This window comes from Sarcophilus harrisii, chromosome 4 (assembly GCF_902635505.1).
Source record: "Sarcophilus harrisii chromosome 4, mSarHar1.11, whole genome shotgun sequence".
In the NCBI taxonomy this organism is placed as follows: Eukaryota; Metazoa; Chordata; class Mammalia; order Dasyuromorphia; family Dasyuridae; genus Sarcophilus; species Sarcophilus harrisii.
This window is the reverse complement of record NC_045429.1, coordinates 324,461,572-324,477,578: the sequence shown is the minus strand read 5'-3', so window position 1 is coordinate 324,477,578 and position 16,007 is coordinate 324,461,572.

Here is a 16,007-nt window from a genome sequence, read left to right as displayed (position 1 = left end):
ATAAGATCTAGATCTTTTGATTCTAGTTCTAATGATCATTTCATTGTATATCCTTTCTCTCAGATACAAGAATTGGATCCATCATATCCAGTAAGAGATGATTTCTCACATAAGCATTTTTTTGGCAAAGCAATTGGGGTTACATGACTTGCCCAGGATACACAGCTAGAAAGAGTTACATGTCTGAAGCTGGATTTGAATTCAGGTCCTCCTGACTCCAAAGTCAGATGCTCACTCTATTGAGCTGCCCCTTATATAGGCTTTAACAGGCTTGACTATAGGAGTGTTGACATTAGTCTTTGTCACTCTTTCTTTGTCCCTGATCTGGGTTAGTGCCTTTTATTTTTGATCATTTGGAGTAGCTTACTGCTATTATCCTCTTGAGGGACTACTACAAAACAAGGCTTAGCATTTTAAGTATTATTTTAGGATAGATAATAGAAATAGAAGATAGAAAATAAAGCTTGATTTTACAGTGAAAATTTTGGGGTAATTAATTCATTTGAATCTCTGTTCCCTCTGGGAACTTGTGACTTTTTAAAAATCATTTGATTAGAACCTTACTTTCATGATCTAGGAACATAAGAAAAAAATCGTTTCAAGGTGGCAAGGTTAGTGTTGCCACAGTTAAATGAGTAATATGCAGAGTAGAAGTGACTGACTGTTTCTAGGCTTTTATAATAGGCAATCCCTAACTGGAGCTCATAGCTGTGACATATAACACATTTAAGAGACATACTTTTGGGTAATTAATCAGTTTATTTGTTATAGAAAGGGAGTAATTCATAAAAGGATGGTCATTTGTCTATGTTTCATAACCCAAAGCTCTCTCTTGGAGCTTATATGTCCTTGAAAGAGTGGGTATAATGAGATAATATTATGAGAGGTGGGATTATTCTAATGAGAGCCTGGGGGACATGGCTCTGATCACTTAGTCTTAGACAAAGCAATTTATACCCAAACTACCCTGTGTTTACAGCAATCTAGACAAAAAAGGGGAATCCACTTTCACTTAAGACCCATTTGACTAAGACACAATAGGCTGGAATCCACCAATTCATTTAGAATAGAATTTCTTTACATTTTCATCATTTTTGAGTTTTCCCAATTGGGTGTATCTCACCCAGTATTTCACATCATCAGCCCTGCTCTGTCTGGATAACCTATAGGGACTGATTTCTGAATGAGAAAACAGGAAAGAGAAAAACAGTCCTAATTCAACAAATGTTATTAATATGAGAATAATCATTTCTCTCATAGCTCAGGTTTGAAATTGAAAATAAAACACTTGTAGGTCATTCAATCATTAACAAAAGGGGGTTCACTTAGTCATATGATGGAAAGGATACTTAATAAAAGTACAATGGTTGACTGTTATATGTAATTCCCTTCACACAGAAGTGCACCTCATCAACAAGATGCGATGACTCAGGTAGCTATGAGACATCTGCCAAGTCTGAAACACTAATATCCCATGACCTGGCCTCTTTTATTATTCAAGCTAAATACCACACCACTAGCAATGTGATTTGAGCCTCAATATCTTGAACTAATTAAGCCTTATCAATCCTTCCTTGACTTCTAGGCAAGTAACTGGTTGTTATTGGTAGTTATTGTTCCTATCCTATCATATCTCTTGGTGGCTAGGTAGTGAGAGTCTTCTAGAGAATCTTTCAACAGAAAAATAGCCTTAAGGATGCTATTTAAAAGCCTTAATCTTGAGGTGGAAGAATCCTGGCATAGTGGAGCGGAGGAAAAGGAACCTAAAATACAGCAAAAAGAACATCAATAATGACAGTAATAATTTAATGGCTCCCTGAAGTAGTAACTGTAAGAAAAAGAATGGAGACCAAGAAGCTCTGGCTTCATCTCCCCTTTTCAGGAGACCCTAGTTAGGGATCCCAGGGATTTGCTCCAAGGCATTGGTGATGTCAAATCCATGCAGTACACAAGTTGCTTTCCCAGTATAATCTGGTGGTGATGAGGAAGAGGAAGAGATAGGGACATCAAGAACACAACCCAGTTGGTGATACTTGTCATTGATTCTCATCATGGGTCAAGAGCATCTGTAGTAAGTTAGCTAAGAGTTTCTTACCCTCTTACATTCAGCCTGTCCTGATGCTACAATTATTGCACCAAAACCTGTATCACCACCCCTTGTTCCTGATCCTACTTTCCATTTCTGGGAGACCCACTGGTTGGGGGGAATAATATCTATCTGAGGAGAAGTTGTTTGAATCAACCCTGAGGAAGAGGAGATAACCAGAACTAGGAGCAATGGATTGAAGATTCAAGGTGGCAAATTCAGACTTAAAGTCATAAAAGGTTTTCTAACCATTAGGGTAGTCTCTAAGTGGAGAGGCTACCTTCAGGGAGAGATAGATTCCCTTTCTTTAGAAGGCTTTAAGCAGAAATTAGCAATCAGTTGTTGAATATGAGTTCCTTACAAGGATTATTTGGATTGAACGCCTTTGACATCTTTTCCAATTCCAAAATTCTGTGATTCTGTGAAATCACAATGTTGCTACCTGAGCCACTTCTATGAGATAGAAGAATTGTAAGGGAAAACTAAAATCTTAAAAAAAAAAATACTGGCAGACCAGGTGCTTCTCCCACCCTTTAATCTCCTGGCTGCAGAACTGGCCACAGTTTGGTTGAGCAAAAGAGTTATCAAGGATGAGCCTTCTAATAAGATGGATGAATATGGATTTAGTATGTGCTCTGCACCTATCCACTACACTGAGTTCCTTTAGAGGAGAAACAGGTTTTTGTTATATTTATTTGTATTCCCAGTGTTTAACACAGTACTAGGCACTTAGTAAAGCACTTAAGACATGTCTGCTGACAGAATAATTATGCTCTCCATGCCATTGGGCATCATTATCTGCCCCATCATTACATATTCTTTTTTTAAAAATTAATTTATTTTTAATACACATTGCTTTATGAATCATGTTGGGAGAGAAAAATCAGAACAAAAGGGAAAAATCAGGGGAGAGGAAAAAATAGAAAAAAGAAGTGAACATAGCATGTGTTGATTCACATTCAATCTCCATGTTTTTGTTTTGTTTTTTTCTGGAGGTGAATGGCATTTTCTATCCAAAGTCTATTGGGATTTTCTTGGATCACTGAATCAAGTCTTTCATGGTTGATCATCACATATTTTTGCTGTTGTGTAGTGTGTTCCTAGCTCTGCTTGTCTTGCTCAGCATCAGTTCATGTAAATCTTTCCAGGCCTTTCTAAAATTAGCTTGTTCATCACTTTTTAAAGAACAATAATATTCCACTATTTTCATATACCATAACATGTTCAGCCATTCTCCAAATGATAGGCATCTACTCATTTTCGAATTCTTTGCTACCACAAAAAGAGCTGCTACAAACATTTTTGCACATATGGGTCCTTTTCCCTCCTTTATGATTTCCTTGTGATACAGACCCAGTACCCACCACTATATATTCTAAACTCTTGAGCTTTGTCATCTGATCTTCCAAAGTACTCTAACAATCGCCAAGCCTTTTCAATTGCCCCCAGATAAACCTACCTATATGTATTTTCTTCCTCAATTAGAATGTTAGCTCCTTGGGTGCAGGAATAGTATTCTCTTAGGTTTTTTTTTTTTTGTCTTATTGCTATAACTATCATTTCTAGGACTACATCAATTAATATTCATGACAATGGATATTTTTGTTAACTGTGATATTATGGACAATCCTCTAGTGTTTGTCCATTACAAATAATGCAAATTCTGGGTTTAAATTATTGTTAATCATATTAAGAAAAGGTCAGTTTATTCCTATACTATTTAATGATAGTAATACAAATGAATACTGTAATTTATTCTGTATCTATTGATATGTGATTTTTACAATTTTGTTATCAATATGGTTTATCATTTTTGTCATTTTCCTCATGTTGAACTACTTATGCATTCCTGATATAAATACAACCCAGCCATAGTGAGTAATCTCAATTTATTGCTATAGCATTTTTGTTAATGATTTATTCAATATTTTGCATTTATATATATATTCATGATATTATTCAAGAGTGTTCTTTCTCTGCTTGGTTTGAGTACCAATACAATATTTGTTTCATAGAAGGAATACAATAAGGTGTCCTCTATTTCTAATTATAATCACTTGATCTGACATCAGAATCAACTTTAAAAAAAAAAAATTTGATAGAATTCATGTGTAAGTCCATCTGGGTCAGAAAGTTAATTTATGGTTTGTTCATATTCTATTTCTGAGATTAAATTGTTTAAAATTTTCATTTCTTGTTGTGTTAATCTGACTATTTTATATTTTTTATAAATATTCACCTTTCTTATAGTGTTTACATATATTTGGGTAAATACTTTCTAACAATTTTATTTTTTCTCTTTTTCTGTTATGAATTCTCCTTCCCCCCACCCCTGTTTTGTCTCTTTAGTTTCTCTCTCAGTGATTTCTTTGTTTCATTAGTCTTTTAAGAAATAATCTTTATTTTGTTTACTGAGTAGTTTTTAATTTATTTATAATTTGGATTTTAGAATTTGTTTGGATTTTAGAATTTATTTTTTATCCTTCTAGATCTATCTCTCTATATCTTGCTTTTCCAATAAAATGTAAGTTCTTTGAGAGAAAAGGATACTTCATTTTTGTCTTTGCATTCTTAGTACCTGGAACATAATAAACACTTAAATTATTGTTGATCAACTGATGAAAGTATTTAGAGATATTAATCTTCCTTTAAGGCAGAGATCTGCCATAGACTCCTCGCAGTACTCTGGCAGAATGGTGAAATTTATGGATGTCTTCTCACAAATTTTTTTAAATAATCAAATGAAATGCTAAATTTCAGTTAGAGGTTCATTAAAATTAAGTTGTATTTTTATCTCTTTCATTTTTATGGACTTACTAAAATCTATCCATGAATTCTTTGATTGTCTGTTAACTCCAGGTGAAGAAATTCTGCTCAAATTTGGAACTATCCCTGAGGGCTATAAAACTGTGCATACCCTTTGATCCATCAGTGTTTCTACTGGCTCTGTAGCCCAAAGAGATCATAAAAGAGAGAAAAGGATCCTCATATGCAAAGATGGTTGTAGCAGTTCTTTTTGTAGCAACAAGGAATTGGAAATTGAATGGATGCCCATCAATTGGGGAATGATAAAATAAATTATGGCATATGAATGCATTTTTGTCTTCTAAGAAATGTTAAGCATACTGATTTCAGAAAAGCCTAGAAAGAACTTACATGCTGAGTGAAGTGAGCAAAATCAGAAGAACATTGTATGCAATAAAACTAGATTAAATGATAATCAACTGTGATGGTCCTGATTCTTCCAAGTACTTCAGTGATCAATACAATTCTAATAGACTTAGGATGAAAAATCTCAGTCGCTTCCAGAGAGAGAACTATGGAGACTGAATGTGAATCAAAGCATATTTTCACCTTTGTTTGCTTTTTCTTTCTCATATTTTTTCCTTTTGGTTTGATTTTTCTTGCACAACATGATAAAAATGGAAATATGTTTAAAAGAATTGTTCATGTTTGACCTATATCAGATTGCTTGTTGTCTTGAGAAGGAGGAAAGGGAGGGAGGGACAAAAAATTGGAACATCAAATCTTACAAAAATGAATATTGAAACAAAAGAAGAAAACAGCAACAAAGAAAAGAACCTCTGCCCAAAAGACTGTTTTGACTGTATCCAAAAATTTTGGTATGTTGTCCTATTGTTATTGCCAAGCAAATTTAGGGAAGATGTTCAAGTGAATGTCACATAGAGACATCAGAAGGGATTAGAATTCTTTTTTTTTTTTTATAATCACAACCAAATATAACATGGGAGCATATGGACAAATGCAGTCAAGTATAGAATGACATGCAGCCTTCCTTGGATCCATAGTCACATGAATTAATGAAATATACTCTTTGGTTGAAGGAACATAGTCTTTGGGGGCCCAATTTTAACAGAGATTTGGGGAAAAGAGTCTGCCTTTACAGATATTACATTGCTATTGGAATGAGGGGGTCGGGTACTATAGACCAGTAGCAGACTGGAAGTTTCTAAGAATTAACTCTAAATGCCTACTCAGGATAAGGAAGGTAAAATTATAATTATAAATTGGATTTTGAATTTGAGGAGACAGTTATTACTACAACTAAATTCAATTTAAATCTCAAACATACCAGAATTATAACAGGAGATGCTAGAATAGTGGGGCCACAGATTCTTCAGTTTCTTATTTTTGTTTTTTTCCTTTGACTCATTCATTATTTAGTATTATATTATATTATTTATAATCTAAGCCAAAATCCTTTCTTCAAATTCCCCATATTGATTAAAAATTTTAATGCATTTTGTTTAGATTATTTAATATTTCACTAAAGGATTATTTTAAACAAGAACAGTTTTATTAGGTTGTAAAGTATGAGGAGGAGAATAATACACAATAAAAATGAAAAGACTGGTTTGGGGTCAGATTTAAAAAAATGGTTTTAAATGCCAAATGGAGGATTTTATATTTGATTTTAGAAGTAATGGGGAGCGACTGGATTTTATTGAGTAGGTGAGTGACATGATCAAATTTGTGCTTAGAAAAAACAGTTTGGCAACTTTGTAAACAAAGGCTTAGAGAAAAGAATGACTTGAAGCTAAAAGTGCAATTAGGAGGGCATTGCAATGGACCTGGCCCTAAGGTAATGAACTATGATGGTGAAAGTGGTGAGAGCAGGAGAGTGGATGTGAGTAATGTCCATAGATATGGTAATGACACTTTTTTTCAGTTTACAAGGAGCATTCCCTACCTTCTCTTAATTCTGGTGCCTTCCATTTGTTAATTATTTCCTATTTATTTTGTATATTGCTTATTTTGCATGTATTTGTTTGCACATAGTCTCCCTTATTAGATTGTCTGCTTCTTAATGGCAGGGACTGTCTTTTTCTTTTTCTTTTTGTTTTGTTTTTGGTATTCCCAGAATATAGCATTGAGCATAGCACATAGTAAGTGCTTAATAAGGAGTTTTAATAAGGAGACAGTGCAGGAGAATCAAGGAAGCAAGAGAGATTAGTATTCTTATAACAAATATGTGATATAGCTACCCATACCTTGTAATTCATTTTGAACCCTATATGGAGTGTGCCTTCTTCACTTCACAACACAGTTACACTCAAGTTATCTCACTATCATTGGGGTAATCATGGGCACTTATGAATATTTAACAACTAGCTCTCTGAAAATCAGTAATATACTTTAATTGATATTTTATTTTCTCCAACTACATGTTAAACAAATTTTTACATTTGTTTTAAAATTTGAGTTCCAAATTCTCTCCCTTCCTCTTCACCTCCATTAAGAAAGCACAAAGGAAGTTATGCAAAATAGTTCCATAAAAGTCATGTTGTGAAAGAAAACATTGATCTTCCCTACCAAAAAAAAAAAAAAAAAAACCCTCAAGAAAAATATCCTTTGACTTAACAAAAAAGAGAAAGAACTGATTGTGTCTGAATTCAGACCTTCTTCAAAGTTATTATCCTACTGACCACTTCCACCCCCAATATAGCCTGTCTTCTATCAACCTCCCTCCTTTCTGTATCCCTCCTACTGTCCTGCAGAGAAAGATAGATTTCTATACTTATGTTTAAAGGTGTATGTTATTTCTTCTTTGAACCAGTTCTGATGAGATTAAAATTCACTAATTCCCCTCTCCTTTTCCCCTTCCCTTCCACTGTAAAATTTTTTTCTTGTCTCTTTTATAGCAAATAATTTGTATTATTACACCTATTTCTTTTCCATTCTCCTAGTACATTCCTCTCTTATACCTTAATTTTATTTTTAGATATTATTTATTATTTATATTATATTATTATTACTTAGATATTATTCCTTCATATTTAACTTACACCTGTGCCTTCTATATATACTCTTATAAGTTACAAATATCATCCTTCATTGTAGGAATATAAATAGATAAATCTTTTAAAATCCTTCATGATACCCCTTTCCTAATTATCTCCTTAATGCTTCTCCTGAGTCCTTTATTGGAAAGTCAAATTTTCTATTCAGCCCAGGTTTTTTCATCACAAATTCTCAAAAGTCCTCTATTTCATTGAATATTTACTTTTCCTCTAAAGGATTATACTTAGTTTTGCTGGGTAGGTGAATCTTTGTTATAATCTTAGCTTCATTGCTCTCTAAAATATCATATTGCAAGCCCTTCAAAATCCTGAATGTTTCTGAAATATATTCTAATCCCTCCAATCCTTTAGTGTAGAAGCTGTTAAATCTTGTGTTAACTTGACTTGGGTTCCACTATACTTGAATTATTTCTCTCTGGATATTTATAATATTTTCTCCTTAATCTGGGAGTTCTGGAATGTGACTCTTATAACCCTAGGAGTTTTCTTTTTTGGATCTCTTTCTTTTGGGATCACTTTTGGGAAGTGATGGGTAATTGTTTCAATTTCTACTTTACCCTCTGGTTCTAGAATATCAGGACAGTTTTCCAGGCTTTTTTTTTTTTTTTTTTTTTTTTGATCATGTGAACAATAATTTTAAAATTTTCTCTCCTGGATCTATTTTCCAGATCAGTTGTTTTTCCAATGAAATATTTCACATTTTTTATTCTTTTAATTTTGTTTTATTGTTTCTTGATTTTTCTTAAGTCATTGGCTTCCATTTGCTCAATTCTAATTTTCAAGGAATTATTTTCCTCAGTGAACTATTGTACCTCATTTCCCATTTGGCCAATTTTGCCTTTTAAGGCATTCTTCTCTTCATTAGTTTTTGTATTTCCTTTTTTTTTTCTTTTTGCTGAGGCAATTGGGATTAAGTGACTTGCCCAGGGTCACATGACCAGGAAGTGTTAAGTGTCTGAGGCCAGATTTGAACTCAGGTTCTCCTGACTTCAGGGCTGGTGCTCTATCCACTGTTTCACCTAGCTGCCCCTGTATTTCCTTTTATACCACTCTCAATTCTCTTCCAAATTTTTCCCTCTATCGCTCTTACTTGATTTTCAAAATCTTTTTTGAGATCTTCCATGGTCTAAAATGAATTATTACTATTCTTAGAGGCTTTGGTTGGAAGAGCTTTGACTTTGTTATTTTTTGAGTATGTATTTTGATCTTCCTTGTCATAATAGTAACTTTCTGTGGTCAGAATCTTTTTCTGTTGTTGTCTCACTTTCCCTATTACTTGGCTTTTAACTCTCTATTAAAGTAACACTCAGTTCTCGTGGTGAAGGGTACATTATCCCAAGCTTCAGAGGGTTTGTGCAGCTGTTTTTGAAGATCCTTCTAAGAACTTGATCACAAACACTCTTTTCTGCGTTGGAAGTATGATTATTGTTCCCATTCCAATGTGGCTATAAGTTCTAATGTGCTAAAGCAACAGAGTCCTTCCTCAGTGCTAGAAAAGAGATTTTCTGTGGGTTGAGTGCTCTAGAAGCAGCTGCCACCATTGCTACCCATGTTTACTCCAAATTTGCTGGTTTCCTCAAGACCCTCTCATTTTAATGACAAACCTTTCTTTTTATCTTCCAAGTCATCTTTCGTGTCTCTGGGCTGAGAAATCTAGAAACTGCCAGTACTGCTGATTTAGAGGTGTACGGCTCATTCTTGCTTTACTGGTTTGAGGCTGTGGTCTAAGCTGGGACTATGCACTAGACTCCCATCATATTGCCACAGACCTTTTCTGTTGACCTTCTTTGGCTGGAAAATTGTTCTACTCCATCTTTTTTGTGTTTTCTGATGCTCTAAAATTTATTTAGAGTAATTACATAAAGGAATTTGGAGGAGTTTAGGGAAGTACTGGGCAAGTTCTCACCTTTATTCCTTTATCTTCCTCCTATTGACAAACTTTAAAAAGTTTAATGTGAATTATCATTTTCTCCATCACTTTCTTAAACCTAAACAATTAAAAAAAAAGCCCTGTTTTGGCTTGACAATTTCCAAGGTGTAAATGCTCATGCTGAAAAATTAATAATTGGCTCTCCTGAGAGGCAATATGAGCTAATTCCAGCTATTAATCCTTTGGATTAATTGTATTGAGAGAGTTTTTACTCCTCTACTTAACACTCTAGCTCTTGAGGCCCCACTGATGCATTTCTATTTACACAACTAGTAAGTTATAATGTAATACACTAGTCTGGAATACAGTGCAATCTATTTATCATTTCTATTTATACAAACCAGCCATTTACAATATTAATGCTTTTACATCTTAAACACAGTCATTTACTTGGCAATAGGCCAAAAATATTTATATAGCATCTCACTTACATATTAAAACAAATAAACAAATAGTAAAATATATCACAATCTACATAGGCAGATAGGTAGTACAGTGGAGAGAGCCCTGCTCTTGGAGTCATGAAGACCTGTGTTCAAATCTGATCTCAGATACTATCTATGTGATTCTGAGCAAGTCACTTCACCCAATTTACCTTCATTTCCTCATGTGTAAAATGAGCTAGAGAAGGACATGGCAAACTCCTCCAATATCATTGCCAAGAAAACCCCAAATGGAATCATAAAGAATCAGACATGACTGAACAGCAACAATAACATCACAATCCACAGATAAACATGGATCATACCTTTACCACCAATGGGAATATATGCAGGGAAGAGGAAGCACACACAGGAACCTGAGAGGGAAACATATGAAGGAGGAAAACCCATATGTTCAGGGTAATTCACAACTCTGAACTGTAGGTTTTGCTGTCATTGGTTCAAACAGAACATCAGCACCACACAAAACTGCTTCTCCATCACTTGTCTATTAGTCCCTTTCACTATTCAGCTAGTAAAATCTTACTCTCTCCTAAACTCCAAAATATTTAAGCATCTTCAATTTTTTTCAACTTATAAGTACCTCCAAAAGGGTATTTAGAAAGTATTAACTCAATGTGAATAGTGGTTCACATTTTAAGCCAGAGTACTGCAAAGTTTGTTGACATAGTTATCTCTAGGCTATATAGATCACACCAGCCAATCATTCAGTCAGTGGGATTCTCCATTGTTCAATTTTAAAAGAGCTTATATTTAGAGGGTCAGATTGACACTCTGGGTAAGGCAGCCCAGCCAATACCCAAGGCAAAGCATCTGAAGTTTTTTCTTTCCCCTTTCTGCTTTCCCATCTCAAACCAGAGGGGTCAGAAAAGAGCAACATGCACTTGTGAAAAGCTTCATGCCTCATAGGCCTAGGTGGTGCTGAAGGACCATCTCTGGGACTGCCCTGTGTGTTCCCTCATCAAGAAACTATGTAGCTAGAGTCTTTTGTCATCTCTTGCTATTGGTCCTTTCAAACTGCTCCAACAACCCTCTTTTGTTTCTTCAATCTTTATTCACCATATTTTTCTCTTTTCAGCCCTAGCCTCCTACCTTCTAATCTCCTAAATCTTTCTTTCAAAGGCTTAAATCGAAACCTACTAGTTCTTAGTGACTTATCTTTACTTAAAAGTTAAAAACTCACCAAATTTCCCCCTGTGAAATTGACAGATCTTTAAAATCATACCTCATCTATAATTAATTATGTGATTTCTTCTTAATTTCGCTCCTTTTAGTTATAAAACAGTTATATGCAAATAAGCTGAGGGAACATAATGCTCTGAAGTTCTGAGTATCTGTCACGGTGCACCAACCTATCTTGTGTCCTTGAAACTATTTCTTTACACTAATATTTTCTTTCTGTTTTTCATATTTTTAAAAAATAAAATGTTCTAATTTTTGTTTTGAATGTATCTGGGGAAAATATTAAATAAATAAAAATTTAAAAAGTAAAATGTCCTTCTCTGACTCTTTAAACTATTAAACTGCTCATATGCACAAAGCATTTTTCTCAAATTGAGTTACATCTTTATATTTATGCCATAGTCCATATTATGTCAAAAATAGCTCAAATGCCATCTGAAAGCTATTTCTTCATATACATATTTTAACAGTTTTTATTCAAAGTACTTTTCCTACTTCTTTTAGGCATCAAAATGTTTATTTATAACAGCAACAATAACCACCATCCTTTAACAGATAATTGACATAATTTCCCATCTTCAAAATTATGTTTTCTACCCTTTTCTCCTAAAGCGGCTAAAAGATATTTAAAGGAATAGTACCTTAAAATCATGAAAACCCCAAAAGAAGAGAGTATCCAGCAGGAGATAATGGTGAACAAAGTCAAATGCTACAGAAATATCAACAAGGACAAAGACTGAGAAAAGGCCAGTAGACTTCTCAATTATGAACTCTTTGGTGATTTTGGAAAAGGCAATTTTGGTTGATTAAATACTTTGTAAGACAGACCATAAATGATTTAGAAGAGAGGAAGTAAAATCAGTGAGTCAGGTAACTTGAGGTGATTGGAGGTTCCAATGAGGATTGATTAAAGATAAAGAAGATTTTTATATATTTTCAGGCAACAGTGAAAGACTCAAAAGTTAGGGAGAAATTGAAGATTAAAGAGAAAGAGAAATTATGGTGAAAGAATCTGCTAAAAAAGACTGAAGGAGAAGGGAACAAGAGTATAGATAAAAAAGTCAACCAAGATGAAGAAGGTCATCTATTTCTTCAAGAATGCTCAGTTGTTGTTGTTGTTTAGGGTAAGTTATTCTTGGTTGTAGGTCTTTTTTTCTTTTTTATCTTGGTTTAGTTCTATAACAAGCTTTCTTTTATAATAACTACTGAATAATCTTGTTTGATCCTTGTTATTCCTAGGAATTTTATCTTCTTTCTGGCTCATAGCAAAAATTTTCCATTACTCTAGAAGGTCTGTTTGGGGGCAAATATATATTACTAGGTTTTTAAATTTGAAGTTTCTTTCAAGTAATGATCTGTGGATCTTTTTAAATTTTACTTCACCATCAGTTTTAGCAATTTGAGACAATATTCTTTTATGATTTTTTTGAAATATGGTATCAAGGGATTTTTTTGTCATGCTTTTCAGGGATTCTGTAATTCTTTAATTATCTCTTAACATTTTGTTTTCTTAGTCAATTTTTTCTCTTTTGCTGAGGCAATTGGGGTTAAGTGATTTGCCCAGGATCACACAGTTAGGAAGCAGTAAATGTCTGAGGCCAGATTTGAACTCAGGTCCTCCTGACTTCAGGGTGATGCTCTATTCAATGCAGCACCTAGCTGCCCCAGTTGTTTTTGATAGTAGATACTTTACAAGTATAAATTTTTTGGACTTTTGACTTTGTTCTAAATCTTGTTGTATTAATTTTTAAAGTTCTATTTGGCACCTTTTTGTATGAACTTGATACTACTTATCCATCACAATTCAAGATGTATAGTGAAAGACTGTCAATGCTCTGTCCTAAACTGTGTATTTAGAAATGAGAAATTTGGAAAACATACCACAAATCTGCATAGAAGAATTATATAATTGTGAGAAAGGACTTCAATTATCCAGACATTTGTTGGAGCTCTCACTTGGTCAAAAACAGAAAGTTAATATGACTTGCCTTAGTAAATATTTTATTTTTCAGAAGTTAGAGGGACTATGAAAAAAATTTTTTTATCTTGGATATGATTCACATTAACTGAAAGGAACTGGTTGCTGAAGTGGAAATGATGGGAAGCCTGGAGGGAATTAATCCTTTCCTTCCAGACTTCGTGATAGAGGAGAAGAAAGCCAGTCATAGTCCGATCTTCATACTAAATCTTGCATCAGCATATTTCAAAGATAGAATTTCATAAATAAAAGCTCAGGGGATGTCAAGACAGGAGGGATGAGATGTTCAACAATGAAATTCTAAAGATACAAAATAAACAATTCCATTGAAAAGGAAAAATGGGATTTATTTGAAAAGATCCATATGATGGAGATATTTTATCTAGCAATTTAGATTTATGGAAGATGGAAACAAGACCAGGCTGAAAAAAAAGGATGTCTGGAATTAGGTGACATGATTCTATAAAAATAACATCAGAATGCTAAATTTAGGAATACTAAATTGGGAAAAAAAAAACCTTCCTAATAATTAGAGCTCTCCAAAAGTGGAATGGATTGCCCCAAGGGGAAGTGGCTTCCCCTTTTTTGGAAATCTTAAGGCAAAACCTAGATGACTATGGTTAGATGTAAAATGATTGAGATTACTTTAATGTATGGATTGGATTTCTTCATTGTGGCTAAACTTGAGGCTCTAGTTCAGTTTTCCCACATTTTCTACAGTCCAAGGTGATATATCTGAGTGGGATTTTTGTGTTCTCCAGATTTTGCCTCCCTGGTATAATCCTCGACTAAGAATCTCTGTCTGAATGCTATTGTGCCCAGGTGGAATAACTGGCCCTAGATTCTGTTCCCTATTGGAGTCCCAGTCAGGATGTTATCCTGTTAAGCGGGGTCTTAGCTCCTGCTCCTTGCCATAATCTGGAAGCTAAACCCTTTTTCAGTCATAAATGACATAATTGTATCTAAACCTTACCACATTCCAAACTGAAAGCCCAAACCCTGGCCAGTATCTTGAAGGATCCTTCTGGGACTGATGATTCCCTGGGACCACAACCCTGAAGTAAAAATCCTGTTTTCTGATCCCTCCCAAATTTTTGTTTATGGCTACAGAAGGGAGGATCAGAGTTCACTGGATGCTGACTCTAAGATTATAGCACAGTTCTTTGTTGACTTTTTGGTAGGATTTTCTTTAATGGTGTTTCTCTTTAGGTTTATTCATTCTCTGCTTTATTTATTGCTGTCTTCTATTATTCTTGATGTGATTTTTCTGGAAGTTGAACTTGGCTAAGAACTTGCATGTCATGATGTTTGCCAGAATTCTATATTTCATTCTTTAAATACAGATGTCAGATTCAAATCTATAGAGATTTAGAGAAGGTGACTTGTTCCCAAGCTTGATTATTGTTATTATAATCATTATGATTGTTATTGCTAAATTTATTTTCCAAACCTATTCCAACAATGGTCATATTGATTTAGATCTGACATTATTATGGTAATATTTTCCCTTCCTTTGTATATGAAGTTGACACCATTGGCCCCCATTATTAGAGCATGACCTCTGAGTTATTTTTCTCCCATAGAGAAATTGGTCCCATACTAATCCATCTATACTTGTAAAATATTGGCTAGCTCCCTGGAGGGCCTCAGGGTCAGCCAGAGTCAGGATAAATCAAAGTCCTTGGTCTTCAGGGGGAGAAGTGAAGGAGTCAGGCAAGCTGCCATGTAACTTGCCAAAGATGTCTCCTGGATTCTGGAGTACTGAGTCTCCAGCCTCTTTCCTCCTTGTCCTACCACCAAGTGACTCTCACCTCTCTCCCTCCGCCCTCCAATCTTTGCCTAAGATTAACTTACTACTAACCGTTCAGCAAGCACCAATGATGAGGAGAGCCATCATCCAAATATATGTTAATAGAGCCATTGTCTCACATCCAATAGGTAGCCTTAAGTGCTCTTTTGTCTGATTCAGCGTTTCAGCCTTCTACACATACTCTCTTGCCCAGTCCCTTTAGGAATAGTAGCATATATTTTGTAATCTATCAATCAATCGATCAACAAGCATTTATTAAGATTTACTCTATGCTAGATATTGTTCATTAAGTACTGGGGATAGAAAGAAAAAGCAAAAAGAGTTCTTTTCTTCACAGAACTTATGTTCTAATGGAGAAGATAATACATCCATAAGGACGTCCAAAATAAATACAGTCTAGACAGTAAATAACCTTATAGGGATTGTGAAGTGATTGGCAGAAGCTTTTGTAACAGTTTAGGCTCATAGGAGAGTATAAAATATTCCAGCCTTCAATGGGTTTGTGTCTTTAACCTTGCTCTCATTAGTGTCATGTGCTAAATAAATCTGTTAAGATCATGTCTCATGCCTATATAAAGTACCCGACAAAGTATTTTTCTCCCTGCAAAGTTAGAAGTATGAGCTTTATTAGATCAATTTTATAGGTATGAAAAAGGAAGTTTAAGGAGTGCCCACAGTCATACAGTCAAGTGTTAAAGTTAGATCTTCTGTCTCCAACTGAAATGCAGTTTTGCTTCTCCAGTATGTTAGCCCCCA